Source organism: Triticum dicoccoides, chromosome 1A, assembly GCF_002162155.2.
Source record: "Triticum dicoccoides isolate Atlit2015 ecotype Zavitan chromosome 1A, WEW_v2.0, whole genome shotgun sequence".
Lineage (NCBI taxonomy): Eukaryota > Viridiplantae > Streptophyta > Magnoliopsida > Poales > Poaceae > Triticum > Triticum dicoccoides.
The window spans coordinates 38,924,063-38,944,141 of NC_041380.1; the positions used below are offsets into that span (position 1 = coordinate 38,924,063).

The window sequence follows — 20,079 nt, forward strand, 5'->3', positions numbered from 1 at the left end:
TAGGGAAAATAGATCCTACCACTAGGGGGTAACTACCTCCATCCTTACTTCCGTCCGATCTCATCAGGTGCGCCCGTTGATTAACGGGTTCCCTTTCTCAAAATAGTCAGACTTTCTCTACCCAATAAAAATATCCACTCGTACCGTACCTATCCGATTTGTTTGCCAGGATATATTAGTATATAATAACAACCTCAGGTCAAACGATAGCTAGCTAGCTTTCAAACCATAACCGGACATCATGGTGTTCTGTTATTCACCGTTCAAAGTTATCAGATCTCATCCACGCACACACACGTCATGTTTCATGGCAGCTCATACGGGAGATCAACAAGGTGAATTCAATCTATATCTTTGACCAATCTTGTGTTAAATACGCACATATGGCTCCTCTTTGGTGCCTATATCCATATCTGATTTTTTCTCATCTGCAGCGTGATTCCCATGGTCCAGATGTGATGACGGGCGCATGGCCGCCGGCATGCACGACGACAAGCCGAACTTAGGTTTTGGGTCGCACGGTGGCTTCTTGGTCTGTCAAGCCGCCCAGGCGCACACAACACCACCAGATGCGATCTGCACCAGTGCAACTCGGAGCTACGATTACGGCTCCACGCATTGCTCTTGTGGTGCATGTCTAGTTGAGGAGGACGAGGCATGTACAGCCGGCGCTACACGGACGTATTATTGATGAATGGATCAACTGAGGCACATCGCTGGCGTCGTTCATCATGTTGTATCTGCTACTGCCAACTGCGCACCCGAACCAAAACTAACAAGCTATTAAGTCAAAGTCGTAGATCTTTGTTGCCTGCATACTTCCCTTTGATGCATGCAAGACACCATGTCTCTATGATGTGTATATAGTACAAATAGAATGCATGAACTCATAGGATACCATGTTTATACTCCGTGTACACTTGTGTATATACTCCATACTCCCATCCTAACAAAACTGTATATTCTACTTGTATATACTACCTTCCTAACGAAATTGCATATTCTACATATATACTCACGTGCACCTCACCTAAAGCAAAAAAACGCTGTACATAATAAGTACTTGTATGTACAATTTTTTTGGATGTTAATTAGCTTTTACAAAATATGTATATACTGCCACTATGTACCTAGTAGTACAATGTGTATAGGCATACGCCTTCCTACAATTAAGAAGTATATATACTCCATGACTAAATAAGAAGTATATGTACTACATACTCCATACTCTCGTAAAAAGATAGGCCACATACTCTTTTTTTTGACATAAATATACATCAATTCCACATACTCCATACTTCCTTTTTTTTGAAGCATACTCCATACTTCCTTTTAAAATGATATACTACATACTTGCATACTACTTTTCTGCATGGCGTGAAACATAACTAGCAGGCAATGTGTAGACATGCGCATACCTTTCAAGACAAAAGGCATATACACTATAAAATTCTGAGTGACCATACTACTTTTCTTTGGGTTCAAACAATTAGTGTCACGGTCATGTGTTTTTTTGAAATAGAGTTGTTCCATCCAGCCAAGAATGAAGGAGAAAGTTGAACTAGCATCAGACCAGATAATTATCAAACTAAGAAAAACAAACTGCATGACTTAATTTAATGCTTCCAGATATCAAGGAGTATCTAACGCCCCTAAAAATCAGCCCATGCAATTAACTTCCCGTGGGGCAAGGCAAGTGTTAGCGGGTTTAGAACCTCCACCGGTGACTCCCATTAACCCGTTTGGCTTGGTGCTAAGCAGGGACACGTGGAGGCTAAATAATTAGGTGGTAACTACCACTGCTTGTAGATAAAATTTGTCCTATATATATATATATATATATATATATATATATATATATATATATATATATAAAGAGAGAGAGACCAGACTATGCTAAGCTATACAACAAAGGGCACACCAAACTTAGACCAACCCAAAAATATCTCGTGGTCAAAGCAGTAAACAAAGAGACATATTTGAGATACACATTGACCACCACCATCACGTGCATTATAGATATCAGTAGTCAATTGACCAACAGTTGGTCTAGGCATGGGCTGCAACTCCTAGCCAATAGAGAGACTCCACAAATGACTACACTATACAGCAGGGATGGGCAGCCATAACTAGCTAGGTACTAGAAAGAGAGGAGGAGTAACCTGGCTAAGGTTTCACCGTAGCACACTCTTCACTCTGCTTCCAAATAGCCAGACCAAGCTCTCTTCTTCTTCTCAGTAGCATTTCCATTCCCCTGTTCACAACCAACAAAGATCCAAGATCAATAAGTGAAGATGGTGACCTGAGAAATCATCAGTAGACTGAAGGGGACAGGCTGGAGCTACAATCTAGCCTACTGGAGTGGACTTGGAGCGTAGGAGCAGCAAGAGTAGGACCAACAGAGAGGGCAAAAGAAGAAAGGTGAGTTCTTCTTCTTCTTCTGCCACTATATATTTTTCACATACACAAAGAAGACCAGCCCAGATGCACACACAAGTCTCATAGTCATTCACAGATGCACACAGAAGTATCCTAATTATTCATAGGTGCACAAAAGTCACAGCAGGAACATCTACCCCAGATCTTGGAAGCAACAGTACTAGGAAACATGGATAAGGCATTAAGATGTAAAATAAAAAGTTCCCAGATTAATTAGGCAGCAGAAATACACCAAGATTATTCAAAGGGGTGAACATGTTCAGTACACACACATGAGAGCCATTTTAATCTACTAAATCTGAGAACTTGACTATCCTAAATATTTGAGGAAGGAACAAGGGCACCACTAACCTGCACCCATGGTGGATCTGCTCCACGGACACGCACTGGAGCTCTGACCTGCACCATCCAGCATCACGGCGGCGCCCAACGTCAACCACTTCAATCTGGAGCAGGGAAATCACATCCCCAATAGGGTTTGACCTGCAAGCCAAAAGAACACACACACAGAGGGGGGTTAGAGAGTTGAGGCTGAAATTCATGGGAATAATATGGGGATTCACGTCAGGGGAGAGAGAGTGTGGAGGATCTAGCAGCGACATCTTTCCCGTCGCTGGCGGCGGCGCCGATCTGGGCAAGGAGCAGAGGAGCATCAGTCTGTATTATTACTTGTGTTCTCGCTGGACTAGTAGTACTAGTGGGTGCTCTGTTCGGTTGAGGACTACTAGTACAGAACTAGTACAGGGAAGAGAGAGATAGTCTTAGTTTAGAGAAAGGGAGAGGGCACATGGAGGATAAATTAGCTTAGTAACTTATCCAGGTGCACACCTAGTACGCATACTAATGCAAGCTTAGTAAAAAGACATTAGAAAAAAAAGTAATATTTGACTGTAGGATGACCACACTGCACCGACGTATATTTTTTCATTTTCCTAGTATTCACTCGACTTAGTCTCGAAATATATATTGCCAAACTGCAGGAAGCGAGTACAGTCAGGAGAAGGAGACGCTACAGAAACAAACTGAGTCCGGGTCTGAGTACGAGAACTCAGGCAAGCTCTCCTTGATCATGCTGAGTAGAGCTATTTTTGAAAAACACTATTCTTTGCTGCATCTTATCATCAACTTGCATAAAATGTTTTGGTAATAAATTGTGTGGAGTGACTATTGCCAAAAAGTTGGGTTAGCTGATGGAGCGGCTAATCCATTGATTTATTTATTTTTTTATAATTATTTGGTGGGTAGAGGGTGCCCTGGATGGACATACTGGAAGGTGGGGCCCTCTACATATGTCTAGTATATTAAGAATTAAATAACTTTCACTCGTTTTATGCGCCGTACTACAACCGTATCAACCATGGTCTTGTCTAAGACGAGTTGAGGCCAATACCATCAAATTATTATACTCTCCACATGGGTAAGTAGTAGTAGGATGGGTGATGAGTTCCCACGCTAATGCCGGATGGGTGCATTAGCAAGCGCTATACATATTAAGCGTTGGTGGAGTGCGGGTTCCGAAACCCGACACAACGGCTAGTGACACTAGCCGGGTGGAGATATAATATACCAATGGGAAAAAGCTTAGGTTCTGAACCATGTCTCGCATCTAAGGAAATGCAGATGGCAATTATGGTTTCGAGCTCTATGGGTAAAGTGATACAAACTCTGCAGAGTTAAAGGAAAACATGAATTCATGCCAGTCTCTTGGATTGGGGATTATGGGGACCTATTGGTGGTCTATCTCGCAATACGAGTGTTTGATAGCTTTTATAAATTGAAATAAACTTTCTGCAACAAATGGTTATTTTGAAAGGTGTTGAGTTGAGGTAGGACTTGTTGATTTATATTGAGCTATCATGAGTGTTGCATTTTGCTTTTTGAGCTTGCTGAGTACTTTGTACTCACTCTTGCTATTAATCATTTTTTTCTTAGAGCAAAGCTTGTATGAGAATCCTACTGGACCAAGTGAGGAGAGCAATGGTGATGACTACAACTACACAGGGGACCTAGATGTGGATCCATCTAGTGCTATGTATGATCTGGATGCCACATATGGGGGTTGGGATGAATAAGTAACTATGATCTAGCTATGTAATCCAGAAAACTATTTTATCATCATCTATCTAGTACTGCTAGTTGGAACTCCGGTGTTAGGAGATGTAATAATTTGGCAAAACATGTGAGAAGCCTACCTAAGACATTTAGCCCTGTGTGGCAAGGTATTGTAATATAAATGACCATCTCTAGCTATTTCCCTGTTGCATATCTCTGACATGGATTATTATTTGACAAGACAAGATTTTGTCAAGAAATAATCCAAGGACTAGTGTCATTATCTATAGTAATAATGACACGGGTCATCACAGGTGGTATCAGAGCAATGGTTTTGAGGGTCACGCAGATAGTTAGAGACGGTAGGAATACTTTAATTGGAACCCATACTTTCTATATTGCACTACCAATAAATCCCACATCATAATTATTTTGTCCAGTAACTTTAGATGACTATCATGCTAATTAGAAGCATGTTGCAGGATGGTTCGAATTAGAATTCCACCATCAAGGGTTCGTGGCCAGCATGTCCTACTACTTTGGCAAATGATGCAGGAGCTTGGGGCACCATGTCCTCAATTCTGTGAAGAGATGCCAGATGATGGAACACACTCCTACAAGGGTGTAGTTGTGGTGCTCAGCGGTGTTCCATCAGACATGGACTTCTATGTGGAGCTTTCCACAATGCAGCGGTCATCCGATGACACTCTACCCATGCAGGAGGTTGCCAAGGAAGCTATGCTTGGACTACGAGCACACTTTGGAGAGAAACTGCGCACCACCGGATACCGAGACTTGCCAGCACTTGATTCTGGGGGTTTTGGGCAGAACCATCAGCAAGGACCTAGAGGAGCAAGCCTGGGTGTTGGGTCTTCATCAGCTCAGCCTATACCTGTCGCTTCAACAGTTAGCATCACTTCTAGTATGACAATGATTGCTGATACGATGATGTATCATACAATGAAGGAGGAGCTTATTAGACACCAGGAAGCAACCCAATTCTGGTATCAATGCTATCAGATGAGCGAACATGATAGGATTGTGCTTCAGGGAGCACTAAATGCTATGCCTGGAGGTCCTCTTAATCCTATAATAGTACCAGGTGATGTTCAAGAGGAAGAAGAGGAGGATCCAGAGGAAGTAGAACTAGAGGAACTGGAAGAAGTTGAGGGAGTAGAGAACCCAAATGAGCCACTAGTTCCACCCTCACCAAACATACCACCTGCACCACCCCAGCCGCTACCGGAACATATAGTTGAACCAGAACCAACCCTACAGCCAGATATAGAGCAGCAACAGCTACCCCACTTCCCTATTCCACGACCACACCAACCTGACTTTATCCACCCACACATGAGTGTCAGCTCGAGGGAGTACAGGGAGGCTGCTACCTATGCAAGGGTACTTGGGCTTGGCGCGAGTGGCAGTGGTGGAAGCAATGGAAGTGGCAGCGGTAGCAACAATGGCGGTGGCAGCGGCATCGCCTAATCAAGTTCCAATCTTCCAAACTCTTAGACGTGGGACGCCTTGGCCATAGACTAATCTTTTGGGATCAACAGTAGTTAGTGTAGTGGCAGCCTGAATATGTGTGTTTATGTAAGATATGTGTGAATTGCAAGGTAGAGTTTGTCCCCTATGTACTAGTAGGGACTGAATCCTATGTGGTGTGTGCTCTAGTTGTAATGCAGTTATGCCCTTAAGCAAGACTTATGTGATGTACTGGTTGTAATATAAGTGCTTGTTCTATAGTATATAACTTGTATGCATTAGGAGGCTCATAGTAGCTTACTATTGTGTGCTTTAGTGAGTAATCAGAGTGGTATCATTCTGGTTAGCAAGAGGCATTTGCCACCATGATTGCACTGTTGGGGAACGTTGCAGAAAACAAAAATTTTCCTACTCGTTTCACCAAGATCATCTAGGAGTTCATCTAGCAACGAGTGAATAGATGCATCTACATACCTTGTAGATCGCGAGCGGAAGCGTTCAAAGAACGGGGATGATGTAGTCGAACACGACGTGATTCGAATCACCGGAGATCCTAGCACCGAACGGACGGCACCTCCGCGTTCAACACACGTACGGAACAGCCACGTCTCCTCCTTCTTGATCCAGCAAGGGAGGGAGGAGAGGTTGAGGGAGATGGCACCAGCAGCAGCACGACGGCGTGGTGTTGATGGAGCTGCAGTTCTCCGGCAGAGCTTCGCTAAGCACTATGGAGGTGGAGGAGGTGTTGGGGAGGGAGAAGGAGGCAACCAAAGGCCAAGGACTCAAGGTGTGAAGTCCCTCCTCTCCCCCACTATATATAGGGGTGCCAAGGGGGGGTGGCCGGCCCTAGGAGATCCAATCTCCTAGGGGGTGCGGCGGCCTAGGGGGTTTTCCCTCCCCCCCAAGGCACCTAGGAGGTGCCTTCCACTAGTAGGACTCCTCCCCCTTGGAAACCCTAGGCGCATGGGCCTAGTGGGGCTGGTGCCCTTGGCCCATGTAGGCCAAGGCGCACCCCCTACAGCCCATGTGGCCCCCGGGGATGGGTGGCCCCACCCGGTGGGCCCCCGGGACCCCTCCGGTGGTCCCGGTACAATACCGATAACCCCGAAACTTGTCCCGATGCCCGAAACAGGACTTCCCATATATAAATCTTTACCTCCGGACCATTCCGGAACTCCTCGTGACGTCCGGGATCTCATCCGGGACTCCGAACAACATTCGGGTTACTGCATATACATATCCCTACAACCCTAGCGTAACTGAACCTTAAGTGTGTAGACCCTACGGGTTCGAGAGACAAGCAGACATGACCGAGACGACTCTCCGGTCAATAACCAACAACGGGATCTGGATACCCATGTTGGCTCCCACATGCTCCACGATGATCTCATCGGATGAACCACGATGTCGAGGATTCAATCAACCCCGTACGCTATTCCCTTTGTCTATCGATATGTTACTTGCCCGAGATTCGATCGTCGGTATCCCAATACCTCGTTCAATCTCGTTACCGGCAAGTCACTTTACTCGTACCGTAATGCATGATCCCGTGACCAGACACTTGGTCACTCTGAGCTCATTATGATGATGCATTACCGAGTGGGCCCAGTGATACCTCTCCGTCATACGGAGTGACAAATCCCAGTCTTGATCCATGTCACCCAACAGACACTTTCGGAGATACCCGTAGTCTACCTTTATAGTCACCCAGTTACGTTGTGACGTTTGGCATACCCAAAGCACTCCTACGGTATCCGGGAGTTACACGATCTCATGGTCTAAGGAATAGATACTTTGACATTGCAAAACTCTAGCAAACGAACTATACGATCTTGTGCTATGTTTAGGATTGGGTCTTGTCCATCACATCATTCTCCTAATGATGTGATCTCGTTATCAATGACATCCAGTGTCCATAGTCAGGAAATCATGACTATCTGTTGATCAACGAGCTAGTCAACTAGAGGCTCACTAGGGACATGTTGGTGTCTGTTATTCACACATGCATTACGATTTCCGGATAACACAATTATAGCATGAATAAAGACAATTATCATGAACAAGGAAATATAATAATAATGCTTTTATTATTGCCTCTAGGGCATATTTCCAACAGTCTCCCACTTGCACTAGAGTCAATAATCTAGTTACATTGTGATGAATCGAACACCCATGGAATTCTGGTGTTGATCATGTTTTGCTCTAGGGAGAGGTTTAGTCAACGGATCTGCTACATTCAGGTCCGTATGTACTTTACAAATCTCTATGTCTCCATCTTGAAGATTTTCACGAATGGAGTTGAAGCGACGCTTGATGTGCCTTGTCTTCTTGTGAAACCTGGGCTCCTTGGCAAGTGCAATAGCTCCAGTGTTGTCACAGAAGAGCTTGATCGGCCCCGACGCATTGGGTATGACTCCTAGGTCGGTGATGAACTCCTTCACCCATATTGCTTCATGTGCTGCCTCCGAGGCTGCCATGCACTCCGCTTCACATGTAGATCCCGCCACGACGCTTTGCTTGCAACTGCACCAGCTTACTGCCCCACCATTCAAAATATACACGTATCCGGTTTGTGACTTAGAGTCATCCAGATCTGTGTCGAAGCTAGCGTCGACGTAACCCTTTACGACGAGCTCTTCGTCACCTCCATAAACGAGAAACATTTCCTTAGTCCTTTTCAGGTACTTCAGGATATTCTTGACCGCTGTCCAGTGTTCCTTGCCGGGATTACTTTGGTACCTTCCTACCAAACTTACGGCAAGGTTTACATCAGGTCTGGTACACAGCATGGCATACATAATAGAACCTATGGCTGAGGCATAGGGGATGACGCTCATCTCTTCTATATCTTCTGCCGTGGTCGGACATTGAGCTGAGCTCAATTTCATACCTTGCAACACAGGCAAGAACCCCTTCTTGGATTGATCCATATTGAACTTTTTCAATATCTTATCAAGGTATGTGCTTTGTGAAAGACCTATGAGGCGTCTCGATCTATCTCTATAGATTTTGATGCCTAATATATAAGCAGCTTCTCCAAGGTCCTTCATTGAAAAACTTTTATTCAAGTAGGCCTTGATGCTGTCCAAGAGTTCTATATCATTTCCCATCAAAAGTATGTCATCTACATATAATATGAGAAATGCTACTGAGCTCCCACTCACTTTCTTGTAAACGCAGGCTTCTCCATAAGTCTGTGTAAACCCAAACGCTTTGATCATCTCATCAAAGCGAATGTTCCAACTCCGAGATGCTTGCACCAGCCCATAAATCGAGCGTTGGAGCTTGCACACTTTGTGAGCATTCTTAGGATCGACAAAACCTTCCGGCTGCATCATATACAATTCTTCCTTAAGGAAACCATTAAGGAATGCCGTTTTTACGTCCATTTGCCATATTTCATAATCATAGAATGCGGCAATTGCTAACATGATTCGGACGGACTTCAGCTTTGCTACCGGTGAGAAAGTCTCATCGTAGTCAACCCCTTGAACTTGTCGATAACCCTTAGCGACAAGCCGAGCTTTATAGATGGTCACATTACCATCCGCGTCTGTCTTCTTCTTAAAGATCCATTTATTTTCTATGGCTCGCCGTTCAACGGGCAAGTCAGTCAAAGTCCATACTTTGTTTTCATACATGGATCCTATCTCGGATTTCATGGCTTCCAGCCATTTGTCGGAATCCGGTCCCGCCATCGCTTCTTCATAGTTCGAAGGTTCACCGTTGTCTAACAACATGATTTCCAAGACAGGGTTGCCGTACCACTCTGGTGCGGAACGTGTCCTTGTGGACCTTCGAATTTCAGTAGGAGCTTGATCAGAAGTATCTTGATCATTATCATTAACTTCCTCTCTAGTCGGTGCTGGCACCTCAGGAACATTTTCTTGAGTTGCGCCATTTTCCGGTTCAAGAGGCAATACTTCATCAAGCTCTACTTTCCTCCCACTTACTTCTTTCGAGAGAAACTCTTTCTCCAGAAAGGACCCATTCTTGGCAACAAAGATCTTGCCTTCGGATCTGAGGTAGAAGGTGTACCCAATAGTTTCTTTTGGGTACCCTATGAAGACACATTTTTCTGATTTGGGTTCGAGCTTTTCAGGTTGAAGTTTCTTGACATAAGCATCGCATCCCCAAACTTTTAGAAACGACAGCTTAGGTTTCTTCCCAAACCATAATTCATACGGTGTCGTCTCAACGGATTTCGACGGAGCCCTATTTAAAGTGAATGCGGCAGTCTCTAAAGCATAGCCCCAAAAAGAAAGCGGTAAATCGGTAAGAGACATCATAGATCGCACCATATCTAACAGAGTGCGATTACGACGTTCGGACACACCATTACGCTGAGGTGTTCCAGGCGGCGTGAGTTGTGAAACTATTCCACATTTTCTTAAGTGTGCCCCAAACTCGTGACTCAAGTATTCTCCTCCACGATCTGATCGTAGAAACTTGATTTTCCTGTCACGTTGATTTTCAACCTCACTCTGAAATTCCTTGAACTTTTCAAAGGTTTCAGACTTGTGTTTCATTAAGTAGATATACCCATACCTACTTAAATCATCAGTGAGGGTGAGAACATAACGATAGCCACCGCGAGCCTCAACACTCATTGGACCGCACACATTAGTATGTATGATTTCCAATAAGTCGGTTGCTCGCTCCATTGTTCCTGAGAACGGAGTCTTGGTCATTTTACCCATAAGGCATGGTTCGCACGTGTCAAATGATTCATAATCAAGAGACTCTAAAAGTCCATCAGCATGGAGCTTCTTCATGCGTTTGACACCTATGTGACCAAGGCGGCAGTGCCACAAGTATGTGGGACTATCATTATCAACCTTACTTCTTTTGGTACTCACATTATGAATATGTGTAGCATCACGTTCGAGATTCATAAAGAATAAACCATTCACCATAGGAGCATGACCATAAAACATATCTCTCATAAAAATGGAACAACCATTATTCTCAGATTTAAAAGAGTAGCCATCTCGAATTAAACGAGATCCCGATACAATGTTCATGCTCAAAGCTGGCACTAAATAACAATTATTAAGGTTTAAAACTAATCCCAAAGGGAGATGCAGAGGTAGCGTGCCGACGGCGATCACATTGACCTTGGAACCATTCCCGACGCGCATCGTCACCTCGTCCTTTGCTAGTTTCCGCTTATTCCGCAGCCCCTGCTTTGAGTTACAAATGTGAGCAACTGCACCGGTATCAAATACCCAGGAGCTACTACGGGCACTAGTAAGGTACACATCAATTACATGTATATCATATATACCTTTTGTTTTGCCGGCCTTCTTATCCGCTAAGTACTTAGGGCAGTTCCGCTTCCAGTGACCGCTTCCCTTGCAATAAAAGCACTCAGTCTCGGGCTTGGGTCCATTCTTTGGCTTCTTCCCGGCAGCTTGCTTGCCGGGCGCGGCAACCTCTTTGCCGTCCTTCTTGAAGCTCTTCTTACCCTTGCCTTTCTTGAACTTAGTGGTTTTATTGACCATCAACACTTGATGTTCCTTTCTGACTTCTACCTCTGCTGATTTCAGCATAGCAAATACTTCAGGAATGGTCTTTTCCATCCCCTGCATATTGAAGTTCATCACAAAGCTCTTGTAGCTTGGTGGAAGCGACTGGAGGATTCTGTCAATGACCGCATCATCTGGGAGATTAACTCCCAGCTGAGTCAAGCGGTTATGCAACCCAGACATAGTGAGTATGTGCTCACTGACAGAACTGTTTTCCTCCATCTTACAGCTGAAGAATTTGTCGGAGACTTCATATCTCTCGACCCGGGCATGAGCTTGGAAAACCATTTTCAGCTCTTCGAACATCTCATATGCTCCATGTCTCTCAAAACGCTTTTGGAGGCCCGGCTCTAGGCTGTAAAGCATGCCGCACTGAACGAGGGAGTAGTCATCGGAACGTGCCTGCCAAGCGTTCATAACGTCTTGTTCCGCAGGGAGAACGGGTGCGTCACCAAGCGGTGCTTGTAGGACATAATCTTTCTTGGCAGCTATGAGGATGATCCTCAGGTTCCGGACCCAGTCCGTATAGTTGCTGCCATCGTCTTTCAGCTTAGTTTTCTCTAGGAACGCGTTGAAGTTGAGGACTACGTTGGCCATTTGATCTACAAGACATATTGTAAAATATTTAGACTAAGTTCATGATAATTAAGTTCAACTAATCAAATTATTAGTGAACTCCCACTTAGATTAGACATCCCTCTGGTCATCTAAGTATTACATGATCCGAGTTAAACTAGACCGTGTCCGATCATCACGTGAGACGGACTAGTCAACATTGGTGAACATCTTCATGTTGATCGTATCTTCTATACGACTCATGCTCGACCTTTCGGTCTTCTGTGTTCCGAGGCCATGTCTGTACATGCTAGGCTCGTCAAGTCAACCTAAGTGTTTGCATGTGTAAATCTGTCTTACACCCGTTGTATGTGAACGTCTGAATAAAACACCCGATCATCACGTGGTGTTTTGAAATAGCGAACTGTCGCAACGGTGCACAGTTAGGGGGAACACTTCTTGAAATTAGTATGAGGGATCATCTTATTTACTACCGTCGTTCTAAGTAAACAAGATGCAAAACATGATAAACATCACATGCAATCAAATAATAAACGTGACATGATATGGCCAATATCACATAGCTCCTTTGATCTCCATCTTGGGGCTCCATGATCATCTTGTCACCGGCTTGACACCATGATCTCCATCATCATGATCTCCATCATCGTGTCTCCATGAAGTTGCTCGCCAACTATTACTTCTACTACTATGGCTAACGCGTTTAGCAATAAAGTAAAGTAATTACATGGCGTTTCTTGATGACACGCAGGTCATATAAAAGAATAAAGACAACTCCTATGGCTCCTGCCGGTTGTCATACTCATCGACATGCAAGTCGTGATTCCTATTACAATAGCATGAACATCTCATACATCACATATAGATCATTCATCATTCATCACAACTTTGGTCATATCATATCACAAACCACTTGCTGCAAAAACAAGTTAGACGTCCTCTAATTGTTGTTGCAAGTTTTACGTGGCTGAATTAGGGTTCTAGCAAGAACGTTTTCTTACCTACGTTAAAGCCACAACGTGATTTGTCAACTTCTATTTACCCTTCATAAGGACCCTGTTCATCGATTCCGCTCCAACTAAAGTAGGAGAGACAGACACCCGCCAGCCACCTTATGCAACTAGTGCATGTTAGTCGGTGGAACCGGTCTCACGTAAGCGTACGTGTAAGGTTGGTCCGGGCCGCTTCATCCCACAATACCGCTGAAGCAAGAAAGGACTAGTAACGGCAAGAGAGTTGACAAATCTACGCCCACAACAAATTGTGTTCTACTCGCGCAAGAAGAACTACGCATAGACCTAGCTCTGATACCACTGTTGGGGAACGTTGCAGAAAACAAAAATTTTCCTACTCGTTTCACCAAGATCATCTAGGAGTTCATCTAGCAACGAGTGAATAGATGCATCTACATACCTTGTAGATCGCGAGCGGAAGCGTTCAAAGAACGGGGATGATGTAGTCGAACACGACGTGATTCGAATCACCGGAGATCCTAGCACCGAACGGACGGCACCTCCGCGTTCAACACACGTACGGAACAGCCACGTCTCCTCCTTCTTGATCCAGCAAGGGAGGGAGGAGAGGTTGAGGGAGATGGCACCAGCAGCAGCACGACGGCGTGGTGTTGATGGAGCTGCAGTTCTCCGGCAGAGCTTCGCTAAGCACTATGGAGGTGGAGGAGGTGTTGGGGAGGGAGAAGGAGGCAACCAAAGGCCAAGGACTCAAGGTGTGAAGTCCCTCCTCTCCCCCACTATATATAGGGGTGCCAAGGGGGGGTGGCCGGCCCTAGGAGATCCAATCTCCTAGGGGGTGCGGCGGCCTAGGGGGTTTTCCCTCCCCCCCAAGGCACCTAGGAGGTGCCTTCCACTAGTAGGACTCCTCCCCCTTGGAAACCCTAGGCGCATGGGCCTAGTGGGGCTGGTGCCCTTGGCCCATGTAGGCCAAGGCGCACCCCCTACAGCCCATGTGGCCCCCGGGGATGGGTGGCCCCACCCGGTGGGCCCCCGGGACCCCTCCGGTGGTCCCGGTACAATACCGATAACCCCGAAACTTGTCCCGATGCCCGAAACAGGACTTCCCATATATAAATCTTTACCTCCGGACCATTCCGGAACTCCTCGTGACGTCCGGGATCTCATCCGGGACTCCGAACAACATTCGGGTTACTGCATATACATATCCCTACAACCCTAGCGTAACTGAACCTTAAGTGTGTAGACCCTACGGGTTCGAGAGACAAGCAGACATGACCGAGACGACTCTCCGGTCAATAACCAACAACGGGATCTGGATACCCATGTTGGCTCCCACATGCTCCACGATGATCTCATCGGATGAACCACGATGTCGAGGATTCAATCAACCCCGTACGCTATTCCCTTTGTCTATCGATATGTTACTTGCCCGAGATTCGATCGTCGGTATCCCAATACCTCGTTCAATCTCGTTACCGGCAAGTCACTTTACTCGTACCGTAATGCATGATCCCGTGACCAGACACTTGGTCACTCTGAGCTCATTATGATGATGCATTACCGAGTGGGCCCAGTGATACCTCTCCGTCATACGGAGTGACAAATCCCAGTCTTGATCCATGTCACCCAACAGACACTTTCGGAGATACCCGTAGTCTACCTTTATAGTCACCCAGTTACGTTGTGACGTTTGGCATACCCAAAGCACTCCTACGGTATCCGGGAGTTACACGATCTCATGGTCTAAGGAATAGATACTTTGACATTGCAAAACTCTAGCAAACGAACTATACGATCTTGTGCTATGTTTAGGATTGGGTCTTGTCCATCACATCATTCTCCTAATGATGTGATCTCGTTATCAATGACATCCAGTGTCCATAGTCAGGAAATCATGACTATCTGTTGATCAATGAGCTAGTCAACTAGAGGCTCACTAGGGACATGTTGGTGTCTGTTATTCACACATGCATTACGATTTCCGGATAACACAATTATAGCATGAATAAAGACAATTATCATGAACAAGGAAATATAATAATAATGCTTTTATTATTGCCTCTAGGGCATATTTCCAACATGCACTTCATGTTGGGTTACTGCAAATTTAAGGACAGCATGCTATTTATTGGTATCACTTGCACTTGTGCTTGCTGATTTGAATCAATAATCATGCAAAGAAGTAACCAACTAACTAGAAAAAAATGCAGGATGGATAACAATGGTTTGACTGAGCAAGACCTTGTCTTTCATTTGGGATCAAGCGCCCATGATCAGCATGGGGGTACTCCAGTTTCAGAAAATCAAAGTGCCCTACCCGGAGCGGCGCAACTTCCAAGCAATCCAGAAGTGGGCAATGCTGGAACTTCTGGACTTATGGGTGGAGAAGGCAATCTAGGAGATGTCCTTAAGTTCATGGAGAATTCTCGAAGGGAGTCCCAAGAGAACCAGAACCACTTCCTTGAAGCGATACTGACAAGACTAGTTCCTGGAGGAGCACACCTACCCGGTGCAGGAGTTAGCTTGGGAGAATTTTTGAAAACTCAGCTACCCACATTCTCCAAGGCGGTGGATCCACTAGAGGCAGATGACTGGCTGTTAGAAGTAGAACACAATCTGGAAACCGTGGGGTGCTCAGATGAAGAGAAGGTGAGATATGCATCACACCAGCTAACCGGACCAGCAGCAGCTTGGTGGAGAAATTTCAGCCTTAACCGAGCAAATAATCATTCTATCACTTGGGAGGAGTTCAAGGAGAATTTCCGTCAGACCCATATTCCAAAGGGAAAGATGGATATCAAAAAGAGGGAGTTTCGCAATCTGACTCAAGGTAGCAAGAGGATAAACGACTACCTAAACCAGTTTAATGATTTGGCAAGATATGCTCCAGATGATGTGAACACTGAAGCCAAGAAAGTGGAGAAGTTTATGGAGGGGCTGCATCCATTCCTGAAAATGCACCTCTCAATTCACGGGATCACCTAGTTTCAAGACCTTGTCAACAGGGCCTTCATACTTGAGAATGAGCATGCCAACCTAAGTGAAGAGAGAAGGAAGAAAGCAAGGGTAGATCCACGCCCCATGATGCATCACCCACATCCTATGATGCCTGGACTAATGCATCCTCATATGCCACCACCACGGCCTAGATTTCCTACTCAGCCAACCTTTGTTCCTAAATGTGGGAAGTGTGGAAAAGGTCATGCTACTCGAGATTGTATGACGGGTACAGGACTTTGCTTCAATTGTGGGAGACCAGGACACCACAAGCTCAATTGCACCTCTCCTCCCACGAATCCTACAAGGCCACCTATACAGCAGACTCAAGTGCACCGTCCACCAGCTGGGCGAGGACAAGGCGGACCTATGAACTATGCAGCAAGAGGAGCTGGGCGGGGAGGACAAGTAGGAGGACAACCAAGGCTGAATTATGTGGCTGCAGAGCAACTAGGAGAAGCTACAGATGTTGTCATCGGTAAACTACTCATTCCTCCTTCAGTTGGTACAGTTCTTTTTGATACCGGTGCCGCACACTCATTTATTTCCCAAGATTTCGTGAATAAAAATGGATTAACATGCACACCGTTGGAAAAGGCTTTAGGAGTTAACTCACCTGGAGGGAAGATTACAGTAGAGGCAATGCGCAGAAATCAACCAATAATAATCCACAACACCAAATTTTTAGCAGACCTGCATGTTATAGAGATGTCAGGGTTAGAAATAATCCTTGGGATGGATTGGTTAGCTGCTAATGGAGTAAAAGTAGATTGTGAACTTAAAAGTGTATCCATAAGGAAGTCTGATGGCTCTAGGCTGATATATTTTGGAAGTAGAACCAGACCCAACAATCCCTTAGTAATGGCAGCAAGTGGACAAAATAAAGAAATAAAGGATATACCTGTAGTTTGTGAGTTTCCTGATGTATTTCCGGATGAACTGCCGGGTATGCCGCCTGATAGGGAGTTAGAGTTCAGCATTGTTTTAATGCCTGGGGCATCACCCATCTCCAAAAGACCCTACAAAATGTCACAGCCAGAGTTAGTGGAGCTAAAGAAACAATTGGATGAGCTGAAGGAAAAAGGATTCATTAGGGAAAGCATGTCACCATGGGGAGCACCAGTATTATTTGCAGAGAAAAAGGATGGAGGGTTGAGGCTATGCACAGATTTTCGAGACCTTAACAAGGTAACTGTAAAGAATAAGTATCAGTTACCGAGAATAAATGATTTATTTGATCAACTCAAGGGTGCATGTGTCTTCTCGAAAATTGACTTGAGATCTGGATATCACCAAATGAAAGTGAAGGAAGAGGATATTGAGAAGACGTCATTTGTATCTCGATATGGACACCATGAGTACACTGTGGTTCCATTCGGTCTAACTAATGCCCCAACTATGTTCATGAACTTGATGAACAAGATTTTTATGCAATATTTGGACAAGTTTGTAGTGGTCTTTATTGATGACATATTAATATATTCAAGAAGCAAGGAAGAGCATGCTAAACACTTGAGGATAGCACTTCAAATCTTAAGATAGAATCAGTTGTATGCAAAATTTAGTAAGTGTGAGTTTTGGCTGGACCAAGTAGCTTTCTTGGGGCACGTAATTTCAGGAAGAGGAGTTGAGGTTGACCCATCCAAAATTGAGACAGTTGTGTCTTGGGCTCGTCTGACCAACCCAAGTGAGATAAGGAGTTTCTTGGGCTTTGCTGGATACTACCGCAGATTTATAAAAGGGTTTTCGCAGATTACAGCACCAATCACCAAATTGCTTAGGAAAGAAGCTAAATTTATTTGGACTGAAGAGTGTGAGAGAAGTTTTGAGGAACTAAAGAAAAGGTTAACTACCGCACTAGTGTTGGCATTACCTGAAAGTGGACAAGATTATGTGGTGTATTGTGATGCTTCAAAATCTGGACTAGGATGTGTTCTGATGCAAAATGATAGAGTGATAGCCTATGCTTCTAGGCAATTAAAGACACATGAAGTAAATTACCCTACCCATGACTTGGAGTTGGGAGCTGTTGTGTTTGCACTGAAAACATGGAGGCACTACCTATATGGTTCTAAGTGCACACTGTACAGCGACCACAAGAGTCTCAAATACATATTTACACAAAAAGAGTTGAACATGAGGCAGAGGAGGTGGCTGGAACTAATCAAGGATTATGATCTGACAATTAACTACCACCCTGGTAAGGCAAATGTAGTGGCAGATGCACTTAGTAGAAAGAAGCAATGCAACCACATATCAATTGAAGGGTATGGCAAAGAGCTACTGTAGGATCTTGCAAAGATGGGAATAGAGCTGAGAGAGGCCACATCTAGTGCTAATATAGCAGCCATGACATTTCACCCCACATTGCTAGATTAGATTAAGGAAAAGCAAGCAATGGATGCATTCATCAAGGAGGAAACGAGAAGAATTCAAGCGGGACAGCCTTCACAATTCAGGTTGGACCAGGAAGGAGTTCTTTGGAACCATAGTAGGATCTGTATGCCAGATGACCTACAGATCAAGGAAATTATTTTGCATGAAGCTCATGACACTTTGTACACTATCCATCCTGGGAGCACGAAGATGTATAAGGATGTGAAGGGAAATTTTTGGTGGCCTGGTATGAAGAGGGAAATCGCAGAATATGTCAGCAAGTGTGACACTTGTCAGAGGGTAAAAGCGGAGCATCAAAGGCCTGCCGGGTTATTAAAGCCATTAGAGACACCAGAGTGGAAATGGGAAGATCTTTGTATGGATTTTATTACTGGTTTGCCTATGGCACCGAAAAAGAAGGATGCTATATGGGTTGTGGTCGACCGACTCACTAAGTCAGCGCACTTCATTGCTACAAACCAGAAATATTCCTTTGATAAGTTGGCTGAACTGTACTTAGAGAGGATAGTTACCCTCCATGGTGTGCCAAAGACCATAACATCTGGCCGAGGTTCCGTGTTTACATCAAGCTTTTGGAAGAGCCTACAGAAGTCTCTTGGAACTGAGCTCCACTTTAGCACGGCTTATCATCCCCAAACTGATGGCCAGACAGAGCGGGTAAATCAGATCCTTGAGGATATGTTGAGAGCATGTGTAATGAACTTTAGAGAATCATGGGATACGCATCTACACCTAGCAGAATTTGCTTACAATAATAGTTATCAATCCAGCATACAAATGGCTCCATATGAGGCATTGTATGGGAGGAAATGCAGATCACCTATATGCTGGTATGAAGTTGGAGAGAGACCATTACTTAGTCCTGACATAGTGAGAGAGAATGATGAGAAGATCCAACTAATCAAAGAACGACTCCAGATTGCACAAAATAGGCAAAAGAGCTATGCTGACCGGAATAGGGGGGTTATGCAATTGGCAGTAGGAGACTTGGTGTATCTAAAAGTATCACCTATGAGAGGGGTTAGACGCTTTGGAATCAAAGGAAAGTTGAGTCCTAGATATGTTGGGCCATTTAAAATTTTGGAGGAAAAGGGAACATCTGCTTATAAGTTGGAGTTACCAGAACGTTTATCAAGAATTCACAATGTCTTCCACATATCTCAACTTAAGAAATGCAACAAGCCACCACCACAAGTATCAGACTTGGAAATTGAATTACAACCAGACCTGACTTATGAAGAACGACCATTGAAGATCTTAGAAGTTGAAGACCGCAAGCTCGGGACAAGGACCATTCGGTTCTGCAAAGTGCAATGGAAGAACCACTCAGTTCGTGAGGCGACGTGGGAGAAGGAGGAAGACCTACGAGTAACCTACCCCAACCTTTTTAAGTAAGTTTTCGATTTCGAGGATGAAATCTTTTTCTAAGGAGGGTAGGATGTAACGACCCGTATATTTTCACATAGTATTTCCACCCTTAACTAGATAATTAAGTAGAATCCATTAAGCAAATACATATCAGATTTCTTCAACAAGCATTCATAACCACTCAAGTATGTATATATTTATATTCATAAACCTCAGATAGTATAGCTGTACAGGTGTATTACAAATCTTTGAAATATATA

The 20,079-nt window shown here is 44.6% G+C and overlaps 2 long non-coding RNA genes across 3 annotated transcripts in view; one reads left to right on the forward strand and one right to left on the reverse strand.

Moving 5' to 3' along the window:
* Nucleotides 1-16,726, reverse strand: part of LOC119361543 — a 23,066-nt gene extending 6,340 nt beyond the window's left edge. The window contains exons 1-3 of one of the 2 annotated variants that reach the window (XR_005172918.1): nt 16,671-16,726; nt 2,791-2,922; nt 1,981-2,254 (exon numbers count right to left, since the gene is read on the reverse strand). This is a non-coding gene — a long non-coding RNA (uncharacterized LOC119361543). Of the gene's footprint in view, nt 1-1,980; nt 2,255-2,790; nt 3,168-16,670 lie in introns of those variants that run through there. The other variant, XR_005172919.1, reaches the window with a different exon arrangement.
* On the forward strand, nt 232-908 carry LOC119361553. Its single transcript, XR_005172920.1, has 2 exons — nt 232-335; nt 435-908. It is a non-coding gene; the product is annotated as an uncharacterized LOC119361553 (long non-coding RNA).
* Nucleotides 16,727-20,079: the final 3,353 nt, after the last annotated feature.